General features: G+C 36.1%; 1 long non-coding RNA gene across 2 annotated transcripts in view; it reads right to left on the bottom strand.

Annotated features, from left to right (window-relative positions):
* Positions 1 to 16,947: 16,947 nt before the first annotated feature.
* The window catches only part of LOC309835555, a 110,476-nt gene continuing 109,057 nt past the window's right edge, over positions 16,948 to 18,366 (bottom strand). For both annotated transcript variants that reach the window (XR_014298024.1, XR_014298025.1), the window contains exon 3: positions 16,948 to 17,133. This is a non-coding gene — a long non-coding RNA (uncharacterized lncRNA). The remainder of the gene's footprint in view (positions 17,134 to 18,366) is intronic.

Raw genomic sequence — 18,366 nt, 5'->3', positions numbered from 1 at the left:
TAATCATTTCTCCAATTCCTCAAACTTGTTGGCTTTCCCAACATCCTTCTCAAAGGTAGCGATAGTTTCCCCTGGGTAGAGTCTGCTTTTTCATTCATTCCTATTTATCCCTAATCCTCCTTTGCTTTCTCTCTTCTTCTCCTCTTCCTCTACCACCACCAATCATCACCGGCATCATAACAATAAAGCGCACTAATGGGCTCATTGAATCGTAAAGTTCAGGGATATCTTTGTTCAGGAATAGCTGGATCAAAGAAGGCAGAGAGCATCATCAAACAGGCTCTTTCTCCCTCTCTTGACTCTGTGCTGTCTTGATTTCTTAGGAAGTCCTCTGGTGAAATGGTCCAGAGGGGCTCATTGCATGCTATCGGCCAAATTTTCCCTTTCTGCCTGCCTCCTGGCTGATTAACTCCATCTATTTTTCTCGCTAATTCACTTTCATATTGATAACATTCACTTTCTTGCCAATATTTCTGAATTCATGCATAGGGTGTGACTAGAAAATGACTTTTTAATGTTGTGTTTAGCAAAATTACAATTTTCAACTGAAGATCAGCTTTCGAGACTCGAGGCAAACCCCAATGATGACATTTTTAAAAGCTTCTGGATTTCCTTTGGGGATTTTTAGCTTGAACAACAAGAAATGTAATCTTACCTTTGATCATCAAACTCATAACCCTGTGACTCAGGTGACTCACTCACCTTCCTAGGAATTCACTCCACATTCTTTTGGCTGTTCCTAGAAATCATTGATTCTCCAAAATCTATCTTTAATGGTGCTTGGTAAAAGGTATTATCAAAGGAGAAAATTTAAAACAAAGATAGACTTCTAAATTTAGGGAGAATATGAAGATAAGTATAAAGCTTTTCAAGAGAACTAGTCTCCAAGGAGGAACATGTAGTTAGAGATATAACTTTTGGTATGTTAGGTTAAAAAATCAGTCATAATTTTTTACATATTCATATTTTAAATATAAGTGTATCATAAATATACATGGGCATGCTTATGTATAGGTACACATGTACATGGAGGAAAACCTCTGTAAAAGTTAGGAAATATAAACTTCATTGTCACAGATTTTCATTTTATCAATCTGTCAACTAAAAATAGAGAGATGCCTTTAGGTAAAGATACCTATTTCCCCTATGTTTTTTAAGTATGGTCAGGCATAAGACCCGATAGTTTACCTGTCACATTCATATTGTGATCCAGGAAAGGCTTGTCTTTTCCTGGTCAGGTAACTTCAGCCTTCAGGGAATTCACTCATCATTTCATCATTAGTTGTACCTAAACTCCAGGAATATCCAGTGAACTTGGGCACCCTAACTGAAGGAAGTGTGATTATGGGAGTATTTCTGGATATATCATAACCAAGATTTCTTGCAGCCTTACTATAGATTTCCACATTCATCCTATTCTGACTTTTCACCTTAACCCAAATTCTGCAGCAGCAAAAACAACACGCTTTTTTAACGACACACGATAGTTAAAATAAACACTGGCCACAGACTAAGAATTCAGCTTTTTAACCTTAGCAAACATAATCATACTCTTCACAGGCACAAAATAACCCTTCACTTTAAAAAAAAAATTAATGGACACCAAATATTCCAAATTGTCATAATATGAAAACATAAAGAACACGATCAATTCCACAAGGTTCCCAACATAAAATGCAGCATACTTGCAAAGTAGCCTCATTAAACATTTCAAAGTTTTCTCTATCTTTCACCTTGCATGTTTATCAATGTAACACATGAGCAGAGTTTAAAAATCATGTAGCAATAAAAGGCTTATAATAGAAAGCAGTAGTACCCCATTCCTGTGCTTTCCACTCCTACTATAACTGTTTACTTCCATTTTCTTTGTTTTAGCTGCTTCTTTTAGGAATTAGCTATGAATTTTTAAATAATATGCTACTACTATTGCATCTTGGTTTACTCAGTTTACTCATTATCCTCTAAAATCCTGTCCTCCCAATATACCTATTTTTAGTTAAATAAATAGCAAGAGTTTTCATTAATATAATTATATCAATTTTATTCACTTCAGAGCCAAGTAGTATACTATGAATAAGTCTCCTTTCTAGGGCAACAATTTCCTTTTCCTGGAATAAATAAATGCTTTGCTATTTGCAACCTCTGGCACACATTGCTTCATTTTGGAGCTGTGGAAAAGTCTTGGCACTTGAGATTAGTAAAGTAGCGTTCAATGTTAGCTGTGTTATTACTTGTGACCTTTGGTAGGTTATTTAGATTTCTGAGCCTTGGTATTAATTTCTGGGTGCAGACGTGAAAATTAATAACTTCCTTGAAGAATATCTATGAGGAATAAAAAGAGTTACATATGTGTACACATCTACCTGTAGCTCCCTCCACTAAGTGTAGCATCTTCTACTTTGATCCTCACAGCAAAACCATGAGGGAGGTGAGACTGGAATTATTACCACAGGTTAGAAAAGAACTGCTACTCAAGGACACTAAAGGACACATCCAAAAATGCTTAGCAGAAAAGTACTCAAATTCAAGCTTTCTAATTCCAAGTCAAGGGCTCTTCACCCCAAAGCTCTGTCCAGCCAAATAATCAATATTAAACCTCTGAAACAAAATTATGCAAAATATCCTTTTTCTTAGTTATTTTGGATTATTGGTACAGTGAATCTAATTTGTTTTTTCTCTATTTTCTCAAGACCAGTAAAAAAGACTCTAACAGAGACAAAGTAAAAAAGTATAAAAGATTGGCATAGAAAGTTGCATATTATTTTATAAAGACTCCAGGGTGGTAAAGGCTGGCTGTTAGTGTTCTACCATCGTCTATGTATTTAAAAGTCCCTTGTGGCTCTGAATCTGAAAATGTAACTGTGCTCTTGCTCTCGCTTTGGTATTTCACAGCTTGTAAATTCTCATAAAACTAAAACATTCTCAGGCTAGATATCTTGAGTTCAAAAATAATTATAACAGATACTGGGAATATTAAAAGAACCAATTATTTATAAGTTGGATGATAGCGTTATTTGGCTACAGTCCTTTTTTTTTTTTTTTTTCCTCTTATCTTTACCAGTTGGAATATCAGAAAAACATGGAGTGCTTTTACAATCTTCTAGAACTTCATTATGCCATCCTGAAAATCTGGTATGCACCAACCCCTTTTTGAGAATTCACTAATCTGTATAAAGCTTAATAACTTATTCTTGGCCTTAATAACTTTTATTTGGCTTGCTTCCCTCAAAAAATATTTTCATAGCCTCCTTAACCAGTTATTTTCATGTTACATATGTGTAAAAGTGAAGTTAAGTGAAATTAAGGAACTAATAAACAGAATACCTGGGGTTCAAATACGGCACTTTGAATTCTAGGTCTGATCATATTTAGGCTCTACCACAATCATTTTGTCACTGATATTTCAAAGAGTGAAATAAAAATAAGTAAAATGGTATCATACAACTAAATACATAGACCAGGAAGAATTCATCACCACATTTAAAACTGTAATTTTTGAATGCTAGTATATTCTAGATGTTGATGCCCTTATAGACTATGGACAAATGAAAGCATCAACCTCTGATTCTTGAAGATCCTTGCCAATATGCCAACCAAATTGAACACCTCCAATGATGAGACTTCACTGTTTTCTAAGAAAACATATTTTGCCTTTGCACAACTTGGACTGTAAGAAAATTCTTTCTTTACATTGTGCTGAAATACGCCTTCCTGTAACATCCACTCTTGGATGTTGTTTCAGTTCTCCCTCAGAAACAACACGGAATGAGTCTAGGTTTTTTCTCACATGACAGCACCTTAAATATTTGAAAACAACTCTCATGTTTCCTCTAAGGTTTTCTCTTATCCAGTCTAAATGCCCCCAGTCTCTTCAACTGTTCCTCTTATGGTACACTTTCCTCACTATTCTTTTCTTTTGCCCTGGATTCTTTCCCTGTTCGGCATTATCTATTTTAAAGTGTGGCACACTTTAAAATAGATAATACTAAAGTAAAAGCTTGCCATTGTTCCTCAGAGCATAGCTATCATCTCCCTTGTTCTACTCACTATACCTTCATTAATACATCTTAAGATCACATAAGTATTTAGGAAGAGCAAGCACAATACAGCATTAACCCAACACCCTAACCTCCATGTTACCATCCATCCCTACATTCTGGCCGCTGAGTTCCTGACCTCCTCAACTCCAGTGATAATTTTCTCCCTCCGTCTCAGTCATTCACTGCCATGGGCATCTAGGCATTATCATCACTGGAAATGCCATCTAGGCCTTATCATCACTGGAAATTGTCTCTCTGTTGAAACCTCAGTATTAAACATTTCACTGTGTCGCTACACACAATCATACATTAACTTGCTCTGAAGACCCTAGTGTTTTATTTTTTTTTGAACTCCAACTTGCTTACCCTACCTCTATTTCACCATCTAGAAGTCCACGCTTAACTTTAGTCTCGCTGTCCGGTAGAGATTGCATGCTCTGTCATTTAATCATTCCCTCAAAATATCTTCAATTCCTTTTCCCCCCTCTTTGTAATGTTCCCCTGGCAGATCCCAACACTAGATGAACCATACCCTTTCCTTGAGTGCTGGCAGCAGAGTAGCTGAAGTTCTTTGGAGTAAACCACCCAAGCTGACTAGTTTGCTGTAGATTCATTATCAAAACCTCAACTGCATGCTCAGTTTTTCCACATAATCATATTGGGTTTCTCTATGTGGCTAGTTTTTAAACTCCCCACAGTGACTCTTTCATACCTTATCTTTTTTTTTCTCAAACCTCAAAACATAAATTCTTCCACCCCTCAGACTTAACTATTGACATCATCTCATATTTCTTTGAGAAAATAGAAGCAGCTTAAAGTCCTTCACTCTCCTAAATCAAAGCTACAAACCAATGTTCATCTATACTCCTTGTATCTTGCTGATTATCCCTTTAGACTTATTCATCATTTTGATTGTGCAGTTATTATAACTTCCTCCATTTCTACTGGATTCACATCCGCATGCTATCCTGCTTTAGGATTTTTCCCTTAAGAATCAACACTCGTTTAACACCACATCTCTTTCCAGCCAACACTCAAGTCTATCATTGTTCTCTTTGCAGAAACTTCTGGAAGTATTGGACTAAATATAATGTCTCCATTTCTTTTCCTCACATTTCCTTTTCTATCTCTTCTTACCTACTATATCTATCTAACTTATTTTCCTTGTCTATTATCTTGCCTTACCTATATCTTAACTATTTTTACTTCCTATATCTAATTTATTTGCCCCCGGCTTCAATGAAACGACATTTATCAAGATTTTCCATCACTTTCAAATTGTCAGATCCAATAGCTTTTTGGTTCTCATCTTATTCAATCTGACTACACTGATTTTCCCCTCATTTAAAAAATACTTTTGGGCTTCCCTGGTGGCGCAGTGGTTAAGAATCTGCCTGTCAATGCAGGGGACACGGGTTCGAGCCCGGGTCCGGGAAGATCCCACATGCCGTGGAGCAGCTAAGCCCGTGCGCCACAACTACTGAGCCTGTGCTCTAGAGCCCGTGAGCCACAACTGCTGAAGCCTGGGTGCCTAGAGCCTGTGCTCTGCAACAGGAGAAGCCACCGCAATGAGAAGCCCGCACACCACAACTAGAGAAAGCCTGCACACAGCAACAAAGACCCAACACAGCCAAAAAAAAATTAAAAATAATAATAAAAAAAATATTTTCTTCTCTTGGCTTCCATGAACCCCCAAAACTCCTGGTATTCACCACCCTCGTAAACAATTCTTTGGTCTCCTTCACTAGCTCTTTCTCTCCCCAACCTTAAATGCTAAGTTCCTACCTTTTCAGCCCTGGACTTTCCCTTATCCTTTGCCAATACTTTTTAATTCTTAATAAACTTCACTACTAGAAGTTCTGTTTTATATCAAACTCAACTTCCTCATGCTAATGTAAACTGTAAGTCCAATTTTACTTGATTTTTTCCCCCTCTGTCATACTATGGTAAGCATGCTGCAGAGTGGGCTTAAACAAATTCAAAGGTAGCTTAAGCTTACAGCCCCAGAACAATTCCAAATAAATAAATATTTATAGGCTTAGCAACTATTATTGTTTTTTTAAAATTTTTAATATTTATATGCCTAGACTAGACAATCCAGTTTATTAAACTTTCTTCATTAACATGACTTTATTTTAAATTTGAATCCTGCCTTTATCACCATCCTTCCATTAGCAAACCCTGTGTATCATAAGGTAGACCTGGGAATGAATTGTTAGAAATTTTAAAAATTAAAATATCAAATTTTGAACTACCAATTAAAAAATTCACAAATGTTAAAACTCTTTCTAAACCCTAGAACCACAACAGTGAAGTAGCAACCCTCTCGCTTTTCTAGACAAACGGCAATTATAAACTAAAAGCACTGACCCTATACAGTTTTCTTTAACCCATAACGACTTGAATAGCTCCAACAGAGTTGTGGAAACAAATGAGCTTTGCTCTATCCTTCATTCACCACAGTTTTAGTTTAATACTTCTTTGACAGCACCTAGATATCACTCTGATAGACATTATGGAAATACTCAGACATATTTGTCAGGTGTCATGGAAATAGTCAAGAAATTACCAATAACTTTAGAGTCGACAGCAGAAGAAGGAAAAGCACTGTGGTTTTATAATAATAATGTTTTTAAAAGATCACATTACCTGTATAAAAAAATGGAATTGTGTCTACCAACGCACTCCAGAACTTAAGGGTTTATTGCACAAGGTATCACAAAAAGTACACAAATATTAAGGTTTAAACAGGGAATTGGTCACTTACATTTTACATATTTTTATATAATGCACCTTGAATCATGCAACAATATTTTGTAACATTATTTGATTAAGGTAATACAGCAGAAAATAGGACAATTTATTTTGAATAACAATTTGGTGAAATCAGGAGTTCTCATTTTGGATCTATTGCTCCTGACAGGTAACTGAAGTAAGAAGTATTTTCATATTGAGTTTTTGGATGATTTTGTGTTCATTTACCATCATTAGAAAGTCTATAGTGAGAAAAAACTTGCAGACATTATGCAATTTTCCCCATAGCTGTGCTAATGCCTAACCAAGAAAATGATGTATTGACTAATATAACTTTATATTTAATATCTAATAAGATATCTTTTTGAGATTTTTTGGCACCTGATTGATAAATGTATACCTATGTATGTGTGTATGCATGTATGTATATATATATATATAAGTATAAATCAGTAGTTTCATGAAACAGAAACAGTTGAATGCATTTTACAAATAAAATGTAGGCTGTAGATTTGTTCTAGAGCTTATGATAACAAAACACTGTGTAGAATTTATTTAAAATTAAGTTTGAATTTTCTCTGTGTAGTACCTATTCTTGATATAGAATTGAATAATACAAAATGGATCCTTTTAATTGCAATGCCTCAGACTTAGATTACTGACAGAAAATATCTAGTAAAGCATACCTGATGAGATTCTTTGTAAGCAGCTGATCATTTGGTTGACATGATAAGTTTGCTGGTTTTTAATAGCATTTATCAATTAACAGATGCCTGAGAGCTCATACCTGGGCTACTCACTCAGCAATAAAATAAAACCCCACAGACGACCATAGCATCACTGTGAAGCTGTGTCAGTTACTGGAGTTAAGGTGGTGAGGATGCAATAAATATAACCATTGTTTATTGAGTAACTAGTATGTGCCGGCCGTTTGGCTAACCACACCACATACATTAGTACCTCTACTTAATCCCAATTAAGGGATCAACAATCTTGCAATTTAGATACTATCCCCACACTTTACAGGTAACAATCTTGCAATTTAGATACTATCCCCACACTTTACAGGTAAGATCGTTGAGCCTCTTGAGGGTTTTGGTAATTTGGCTAAGTGGGCATGACAATAAGTTTCCGCGGCAGCATGCCAACATGGGTCTGTCAGATAGTACAGCCGGTATGCTTAAATACTATGATTTGCAGTCTTCCATTAAACAAAGGTCAAGGACTCACTCTCCATGTCATCTTTGAAGATGATACCCATGTGTTATAGACCTTTATATCTCTAGGGTCAAACACAGCCACTGGTCTATAAGAGGTGCTTGTGAAGGAGTGGTAAAGTGAATACGCCAACTGCATAAACAGCTAAAAATAAAATTTTGTTTTCCCTCCTGGCTCAGAAGTATATGGGTGTGTATCAAAGTGGATGAAAATGAACTTCACTGTTCTTTTTCCTGTATTCCCACCATAGGTCAGGAAGTGTGTGCTTACAATCTTTACACATCAGGGTCTGTTACCGTGATTATTGAGATCTGAGCATCACTAATCCAGATGAGTTTCAGCCCGTTCACTCCCTATATGTAATAAACCTTTACAATGTGTGTAAGCAGTTATCTTAACCTTGAGCACTTTGGGATGCCAATTTAGTAAATTGGAATAGGAATGATATCTGAACTTTAAAAATTGGCATGAGACACTTAATTTGTAAGTTTAGAGCCCAAATCTGTATGACTCTCAATTCATGTATAAATGGCAATTAAGAGTTAAAAGCCTAAAAGAACAAAGTTTAGATGCAGAAATTCGCTGCTTTAGACTCAGTTAAGAAATCCTCCTTCAGTTTTGCAAGAAAGAACTTAAAACTTTATTAGAAGGCTTGAGTCAACACTGAATCTTATTTACATAACCAACACATATGTGCATTGATGTAATGATGAATAAAAATTAGCAAAAGCCCATAGTTCAAATATAAAGAGAAAAAGGTGACAGCAAGGCAATTTCTTGTATATAATATTAATTTAGTTCACTACACATGCAATACTGTTATCTTGATGTGGAACTTCATGTTCCATCAGAAAGTGACGGGGTGCATTGTTTTTGATAATGATACAATGTTTATTGAAGGACTTCTTTATGCCACGATATTAGCACATTATCTCTAATCCTCAAAAACTCAGAAAATAAATATCATTCATCTTATCTTACAGAAGATGAAACTTCAACTCAGTGAAATGTTTATTTACAGTCAAAATCAGAACTTGCACGCAGGCCTACAAAAGCCTATAATATTTTGTATTATCTACAAAACCCATAATGTTTTTTCCTTTCTATAAGAAGTCTTAACCTGAGGTAGAAATCCCTTTGGGCAAAACTAGTAGATTCATACATGGTTTCGGGGGTAAACCTCCTAAAGTTACATGAGAAATAATATGTATGTATATGTACTTTCTTTCTTGAGTGTTCATAATAATTTTAACTAGATCCCAAAGAGTTCTGGGACCCAAACTATTACAATAACCATTGCTTTCCCTCTGCTATATTCCCTGCTTGCAGAAAAGGTAAGCTGCTCTCTCTACCATGCAAACATTGGAACAGAATTTCAGAGTCATTCTCTATACCAGGCTGTAGTTTTAGCTGGGATTCAGGAAGTAGTACTAAAGGAGGTGAAAGCTACACCATTAAAAGTGAGAGGATGGGATATGCATTTAAGGTGAGAGCAGAAGAAGGAGTCCAGAGAGAGAACAGGGAGTGAGAGGGATACACAGGCAAAGATTCAAAATCCTTGCAGCAGCAGGTGCAGGGAATCAGAAAAAACAAACTTTGGAATAGAAGCAAAAACATGCAGTAACCCAGTGTTGTGAAAGGTAAAAATCAAAGAACATAATGAAAAAAAAAGAGTGCTGGAGAATTAAGAGTAGTGTTGGGAATTTCCAGAAAGATTAGCAAAACCTTAAAAGAAATATTGACACTGCAGAACACACAATTTCACAAGCTTCAAGAAGGTGTTAATGGATCTGGTATTTTCTGATTAGTATGTGCAAGGGGGGAAAGGATGGGATATCAAAGTTAAACTGATACTTCTATAGCTTGTGTACCTTTGACAATAAGGTACCTTTTTGTATTAAATTCATTGACCTAAGTAACTAGAGTTAGTAGAAGTATTAAGGCAATAGGTATCAATAAACTCTCATTAAAATAATCATTTATAATTGACAAAACCCTCTAAAATATTACCTCATTGGATTCTCATAGCAAACCCTGAATGTCAGCCTTCCTCTCACTCTCCTCCCACCCCAATAAATATCGTCTTCCAAATCCTGTGTTCCACAAAGAAGTATACTTCCCCTCAATGGTAGTAAATGTTCTGCACCAGTTTTCAGATCAATCCTAATTTGAGGTAGACATTTCTTTTATTGTTTCAGCTTCTTTACCCACTGACCTTACCATTAAGTCAACAACAACAAAAAAATGCCCTAGAGCAAAATTCAGGGCTTCTAGAGTAATATTCAGGGCTTCTAGAGTATTCTCTAAGGTATTCATCTTAAGGTGCATCATTGGGATAAGAGGGTCTTGTGCTCAAGTCCACCACAAATGCACTAGTTTCATATAACCCGATAGTCTTCTGCACCCATCTTTAGTACAGAAGAATTTACTGCAACTGTCCGTCTAGGCCCTGAATGACATGGCTTTATTCTTGTGAACCTCCATTTCAGCTCTGGGAGCCCTGCCACTACACTAGACCAGTGTCTGGAATCTTCCTTCCTTGTTTGTGACCTTCTCTGCTGCTAATTGCTTACCTGTCTGGCCTTCTTGTTTTGTTTCTACTGGAGCTTCCTTCTAAAGCACTCTGTTACTGACTGATAGACCAAGTCCAGTAACTGTGTTAGCTTTAGGGTATCGCCTTTTGCCTACCAGCCTGGACACTCCAATAGGCTTAAGTATCTGGATCAGTTTCTTCAATACTCAGGCTGTCCTGGAGCTAACAATTTGAAAAGGAAGATGGGAGGTGAATCAGGATGGTGGTGCTGAAGTGGAGTAGAGCAGAGATAAAAATAAGGGGAGGCTTAAAATGGATATTTGGAAACATGTGTTGCTAGATACAGCTTATTGCAGGTGTTGGCACAATTCACTTGCTTGTCAAACCCTCTTTTTACAGATCATAATGAGAAACATTGGTCTAAGTTAATACAAACTGTGAATGTTGAGCAAGTCATTATTTTTGTTTACATGCTATTTTTGGACAAACAGCTTATTCATGAAATATTCAAAAGTAACAAAAAGTTATACTTTTTATTTATTTTATTTTATTTATTTATTTATTTATTTTTTGTGGTACGCGGGCCTCTCACTGTTGTGGCCTCTCCCGTTGCGGAGCACAGGCTCCGGACGCGCAGGCTCGGCGGCCATGGCTCAGGAGCCCAGCCGCTCCGCGGCATGTTGGATCTTCCCAGACCGGGGCACAAACCCGTGTCCCCTGCATAGGCAGGCGGACTCTCAACCACTGCACCACCAGGGAAGCCCCAAAGTTATACTTTTTAAATAGAAAAAACATTGGCACAGTTTTCCCCTTCAGCCTAGTGGGTCTTCCCATGACTGTTTTCTCCTTTCTCCATTTCTCTGTCTTTATGCCAGAGCCCAGAGGGCAGCCAGCCACCTCCAGGTCAAATGGAGAAAATGGGAAAGAGCTGCTCTTTCCTGACAACATCTACTGTCTAAAACACAGAAATTTGTAACCCCACTAGTTAAGAATTTAAAGAATAGTTAATAAAGATTATAAACTAGTGCTTTGACTAAGGTTGTAACTGAAAGTGAGTTATTGTCTGCCTAATTTAGTTAAATTGAGTCATTTTTTAATACTTGGACCAAATTATTGCACATACTATTCAACTATTAACACGACTAAGAACTCAAGTGTTCTATAAATTCATCTCTAACATTGTTCACTGATCTAATAGCTTTTTCCAATCTGAACTGAGAAGTTTCTGTTCAGTGGTTTTGGTTTGCTAAACCCAGAGGGCTAAAGTTATGTCAGAGCTTACTGTTTGTTTTGTTGTTTTCCCACTTTTAAGTTAGAAAGAAAAGCATGAATTTTTCCTATCAGTCCTCAAGAACACTAGTCTAAGTAACCAAACTTATATTTTGGGAAGCAATTTTTTTAGTTGTACTTACAATTGAATTTATTTCCATTTATTTTCCTTACCTGAGGTAAAATAAAATTATTATTCCCATGTGGAATATATCAAGTTTTTAACAATTCCCATGAAAATGAACTTTCTAGGATTATCTTTTTATCAATAGTTAAATTATGTTATGTTTTTAATTGGACTCTTAAGTCACAGCCTCTAGCTTCCCAGAATTGTAATGGTGTTGAATTAATTTAAAGAGACTCAGAGGAACCAGATATGGAAGGCTGTCACCATGATAATTTAGTTTTATGATTAGATCATGGAAAACGCTGTAGAATTCTGAAGAGATTTTTAACCCTTCTATCTTGAAAAAACTTTCATTCAGTTTGTCTGTCTCAAAAGATTTGCATCTATGGAGAGATTTCTAATCCTGTAGAAAATTCAATAAAATAAATGTCACAATAAAAATAACGGAGACAACCACATTAAACACACACAGTATTTATGATCTACAAATTAAAGTAACCAAACACACACACACACTCAAACTTGCATGCAGGCACATGCATACAATAAGCTACAGTATGAGTATCAATTGTGATACAATGGTATTTGAGAACTTTCTGTATGTTTTGCATAATAAGTAACATGGATACTTTAGAGGGGGTAAAGTACTTTATTTGAATATTTTAACTGCTTTAGATACTTTAAAATTGCATTTGTAGTAAATAATTCTGGTGTTTTGATATTGAGTTTTTAATATTCTTTTTTCCAAGAATTCTCTCTGAGAACAAAGAAACTAAAATTTGGGAGAGGCTGACTGCTGAGAAGGCAAAGACTGAATTGACATTGAAGAAATTCTTTTCAGGTTTCAAACAAAAGCAAGTGTATTGGACCTATCAAAGTACTACGCAGTGGCACACATAAATAGAAATGACTTTATTTAAAAATATTTGTGGAAAATTAGATAAAGGGCATATGGGATCTCTCTGCATTCTCTCTCAAAACTGCATGTGAATCTATAGTTTTCTCAAAAAAAAGTTTTAAAAAATGTGTTCTCCAATGGTAATATCTTTTTTGCCATCTGTAGGTTCCTCAATACTTCAACATACACTGCAATATTTAAATTGTATGTACTTGACAATGAAAGAGATCCTGCTCTAGTGTTTATGTTGGCATTTTTAGGGTAATTGACTCAAAGTCAACTCTGTGTTAATTTTTGGTTATAGTAGGCTGGTGGGGAGTTCTGTATGGAGATAAAGGGTTGTTTTACTATGTTTGTTAAATTAATTCATGATGTTAGATTTTTTTTTGTAAACTATAGCAGAATGGAGGGGAAAAAGCCCTTCTTTGAATACATCAGTCACAAGAGCTGGATAACGGAGAATGCAGCTCTTTTATTTGATGGGATGAGAAAGCTAATAATGTATGACAGTAAAAAGGCAGAGGCTTTTAACGCTTTTTTTAACCTTACAAAAAAGGTCAACTCTGATCTGGAAATGAGAACAGCCAACACATGGGAAAGAAGGGCAAAAAGCCAAGTGGAAAGTAAGAAGGAGCTGGGGATGAATGCACTCAGATGGTGTATTCCAGTCCCTGGCACCCCAAGATTCTCAAGGCCTGGGCTCATCATCTCTGGATTAATTTAGTTGTTTTTCACAGCATGAGAGGAGGACCAAGTAAAAGACTGGCAAAGTTACCAAGACCAGAAAAGAGACAATGCTTTATCTTGATTTAAACAGAGAGGAAAGGAAAAATTCTGCAACCAGCATGCTAGCTTCATTTCTGGTGAAGACAGTGCCAGTTTAATGTTTCTGCTTCCAACTCAATGGTTAATGTGCTTAATCTATAAAAGTATTGACAATGGTTATTGAAGGCCTACTCTGTAACCAGTACTGATGTGGGGTAGAGCCCTCATTTTGTAGATGTGAATTCTAAGAGGAAAAGAAACTTGCTTGAGATAAACCAGTCAATAAGAGCTGAACGGGATTTGAATCCAGACCTGCTGACTTTGAAACTCTTGCCCTTTCCACCAGAGAAACCAGGCCTGAAGACTTTTGTTTTGTTAGGGTGTTTAATTAAAACAATGCTGATTTTGCTGAAAATGAAAAAGCAAGTTTACTTTTTAAATTCCAAAGCTAATAGCTTGCCTTAAATCATCCTGTCATATGATAAGAGGCCCCAAGAAGACAGCTCAATGAATCACTACGTTACATTGACAACAATGTGATAGAGGTTGTGCTGTGTTGTAGTTCACCATAAGGATAGGATTCCTGCCCCTGCCATTTACTAACCGGTGATCAAGGGCAAATTACACAACCTCTCTGAACTTCAGCTTCATTATATGATAGATGGGGATAATATTTGTTCTTACATCAAGATTAAGATAAAATGAGATAATATAAGTAAATTACTTAGTACAGTGTCTGACAGGTCATGCATTCAATACATGCTAGCTATTTTCTATGTGATTATAAATAAAATAAGTTAATATTATAATATTGAACAAATAGGTATAATCTTTGCCAACTAGTTTATTGATTAAAATACCCTCATATGCAGCTCTGTAAATGTTGTTAATGAGATATAATCACTTTTTTAATAAATACAATAACTATAAGTACCTGACACTATACTATTTAGATATTTAGATTCCAAGTTGATAGAAACAATTTAATAGTTTTTAGTGTGCACGACTTTCCAACTACCATACTATTATTCACTCTTAGAAATTTATTTTTTATTAAAAATGAGACTTCTCTTTCATACTGTAAGCCCTTTACCCTTTTTATAGCCTCTTTCTCTCCTCATCCAACTCATGTTTCCTTCTTTTCCTGTATTCTCTATCTTGGAAAATGCCAACAACCACCAGAAAACTGGGAAATATTCTAGACATCTACATCTCCTGTTTCTCTCCACTGATGTTTAATGTGTCTACTATACAGCCATGGCCTTAGCTTATGGCTTTAAGCGCTTGTCTCTTTTCAGGCAGACAACTACTTTCCATGCCAAACACACTCAATCCATCCTCCCCAGGCTATCAGGAAGGCTCACTCTAAAACGCAAATTTGTAGGAGTTTGGGATTAGCAGGTACAAATTACTATATATAAAAGAGATAACCAACAAGTATCTACTGTATAGCACAGGGCACTATATTTAATATCTTGTAATAAACTATAATGGAAAAGAATCTGAAAGAGAATATAGACATACATGTATATAACTGAATCACTTTGCTGAACAACAGAACACAACATCGTAAATCATCTATGCTTCAGTTTGGCGCAGGGAGATCAGCTCCGTGCTCTGTGACCACCTACAGGGGTGGGATAGGGAGGGAGGGAGGGAGACGCAAGAGGGAGGAGATATGGAGATATATGTATATGTATAGCTGATTCACTTTGTTATAAAGCAAAAACGAACACACCATTGTAAAGCAATTATAATCCAATAAAGATGTTAAAAAAAAAAAAAAGAATGGGGCTTCCCGGGTGGCGCTGTGGTTGAGGGTTCGCCTGCTGATGCAGGGGACACGGGTTCATGCCCAGGTTCGGGAAGATCCCACATGCCGCAGAGCGGCTGGGCCCGTGAGCCATGGCTGCTGAGCCTGTGTGTCCGGAGCCTGTGCTCCGCAACGGGAGAGGCCACAGCAGTGAGAGGCCCATGTACCGCAAAAAAACAAAAACAAAAACAAAAGAATGATTTATACCAACCCTAAAAAAAAAGTAATAAAGTAAAATAAAAAATAATAATAAATTAAAAGGAAATTTAATCATGCTATACCCGTACTTGGGTCCTTCCAATGTTCTATTGTTTTGAAGATAAAGTCCAAATATCTTTGTATGATACACAAGACTCCTCATGACTGTACTTCTGGTTATACTCCTGGACCTCATCTTCTGCCCCAGAATGACTGATAATTTCTTACACTCTCTTTGCTGCCTTCTGCTCTGCTTCTTCAGCCAGTTTACCCACCTGAATCATCCAATGATAGTTAATCCTTCAAAACTCAAACTCATATATCACCTCCTCGAGCAAGTCTTTCTCAAGTATGGGTTAGGTGTATATCCTAATACATCCATGAATTTTTCTAGTTACATCTAGTCTCACATCTCCCTATAAGTCTGTATGTGGCAACAATTTAATGTTGCTTAAAACCTTTCAGTGGTTTCTTATTCCAAACAGAGTAAATAGAATTTATTCAGGACTACAAACAGTCCTTCTGACTCCCTCTCATACCCCTGGATCACTGTTCTTCAACCCACTGTCCATTGACACCTGTGATAAACGCTCCCAACTTCATGTTATTTGCCTTCTTTACACTTGCCATCCTCATTACCTTGAAAATTTCCACCTGAATATTTGCGTAGCTGACACCTTATCATTCACATCATCTTGTAACTGCCACCTTTTCAGGAGGTCTCTCTGACCAGCTCTCTAATGTTGCCTGCCTTTCCCATTCACTCTCTCTTTCATGGCACTTATCACTATCTGGGCATTCGCTTCTTTATATTTCCATATTTTCATATGTGTTTCATTGGTAGTCTCCCCACCAGAATATAAGCTTTATATCTCTTATTCACTACTGTATATCAGTGTCCAGAAAAGTGTTAAATATATACAAGTTCATCTGAATCACTATTTTATTCCCAAGGAGAAGTTAAATAATTGCTTATTGAAATCAACTGTGATCCCTAACTATGTCAAATCTAGTTGTTATTTATTGATGGGATATAACCACTATAACTATGGAGGATTTGCAAGTGATGAAAATATGACCCACATATAGAAATTTAAGCACTGAGATTAAACAATCTGCCAAATTAAGATCATTACATTTTCAGAGCAGAGGCTGAATGCAGAAGTAGATATTTATGGCGGAATGATAGCTGTTCCCCCAAATCTCTTCTTCCATCCATAGTACATGAATACTTGTAGCTGGAAATACTTGTAGCTGCCTCACCAAGGACTACAGTCCTCAGGTCCCTTGCAGAGAGGCATGGCTACATGACTTATTTCGTGCCTTTGGAAAGTGAACAGAAGGCCGCATCCTACCTCTGGACACAGTGTATAAAAAGTAGGTTTGTCTCCCAAACTCTCTTTCTCCTGTTTCCATCAGGAAGCAGATGATGATAAGAAGCCAAGTGATGACCGAGGCACAGAGGTAAGAGTCCAGCCTTGATTCATCATGCAGAGAAGAGCCCCAGTGACGACTGTCCTGCAAGAGACAGTGACATACTTCACTGTATCTGAGCCATTAACCATTTTGCATCCACTTGTTCCAGCACTTTGGCCTACTAACCCTAAATAATACTATAGTCAATATGCTAATTTTCACCAGGTTTCCCAAAATTTCTTGAAGAATTCTCAATTTTCAATTGATGAGTTTAGGTTTATGAAATACATGTTTCCTACTCTCCCTATATATGTTCATGACAGAGGACCAAGTCATAAACTTATGAATATTTCCTTAATCTGAAAATAGAAGGTTCACATCAGGTAAAGAAAAAAAAAACTACTATAAGTAGCAGTAAAAGAACTAGCTGAAATCAAAATGAAAAAGAATGTGCAGTTAGATCTTCTGTGTATTTGTTTGTATGTAAAGCATGTCTCTGCCTAAGAGCTGACCACATCAAATACCCACAGCAAATAAAATTAATTCATAAGTTGTTTGTAATTTTCCAAATTATAAATTATGCTTTTAATACAAGACTATTTTAAGGAAAACCTTTATGATTTCATAAGTTTTTTTATTTGTTTTAATTTCAAGAGCCTTAGGTTTTTCCTGGCTTATTAAATTTAGATTCATGTGAAGAGACCTTTTAATTTACGATTTTTTTGAGAATAAAGATGTAGGAAAAGGAGAAAGAAAAATTAAATGAATCTGCTGGCATCTTTTTTTTTATTTTTTTTATTTTTTAACATCTTTATTGGGGTATAATTGCTTTACAATGGTGTGTTAGTTTCTGCTTTATAACAATGGCATCTTTTTTTTATTTGAAGTAAACCTCATCTGCTATTAGATAATGTGGGAGCAAAATTTTAATACTTCTTTGATCTAGTTACATCAAAATCTCTGCCATAGCAATTCAAATCCACAAATATTATTTCTGTCATAAAATACTAATTCCCTATTATGAAAATAACTGATGCTCCAATTTTGTGTCCTTTCTTTGTGTTGGGGTGGGATGAAGGAATGGGGATTTACAGAAAGGAGTTCTGCGGTGGGCTAAGCAATGTCCCATGGTAGGTAAGGAGCCATGACACAAACCATCTCCACTTCTTAGTTTTTTCTTCCTCATCCTATTTATTTCTATTTCTTGATCAAGTTTTCCCTCTGCTAATACTTTTTTTAAAAATTTTTATTGGAGTATAGTTAATTTACAATGCTGTGTTAGTTTAATGTGTACAGCAAAGAGAATCAGTTATATATACATATATCTCCTCTTTT

The sequence above is a fragment of the Grampus griseus genome (assembly GCF_964374135.1).
Source record: "Grampus griseus genome assembly, chromosome: 17".
Taxonomy (NCBI): domain Eukaryota; kingdom Metazoa; phylum Chordata; class Mammalia; order Artiodactyla; family Delphinidae; genus Grampus; species Grampus griseus.
The sequence above is the reverse complement of the archived record's forward strand: the minus strand, read 5'-3'. Positions and strand labels throughout refer to the sequence as shown.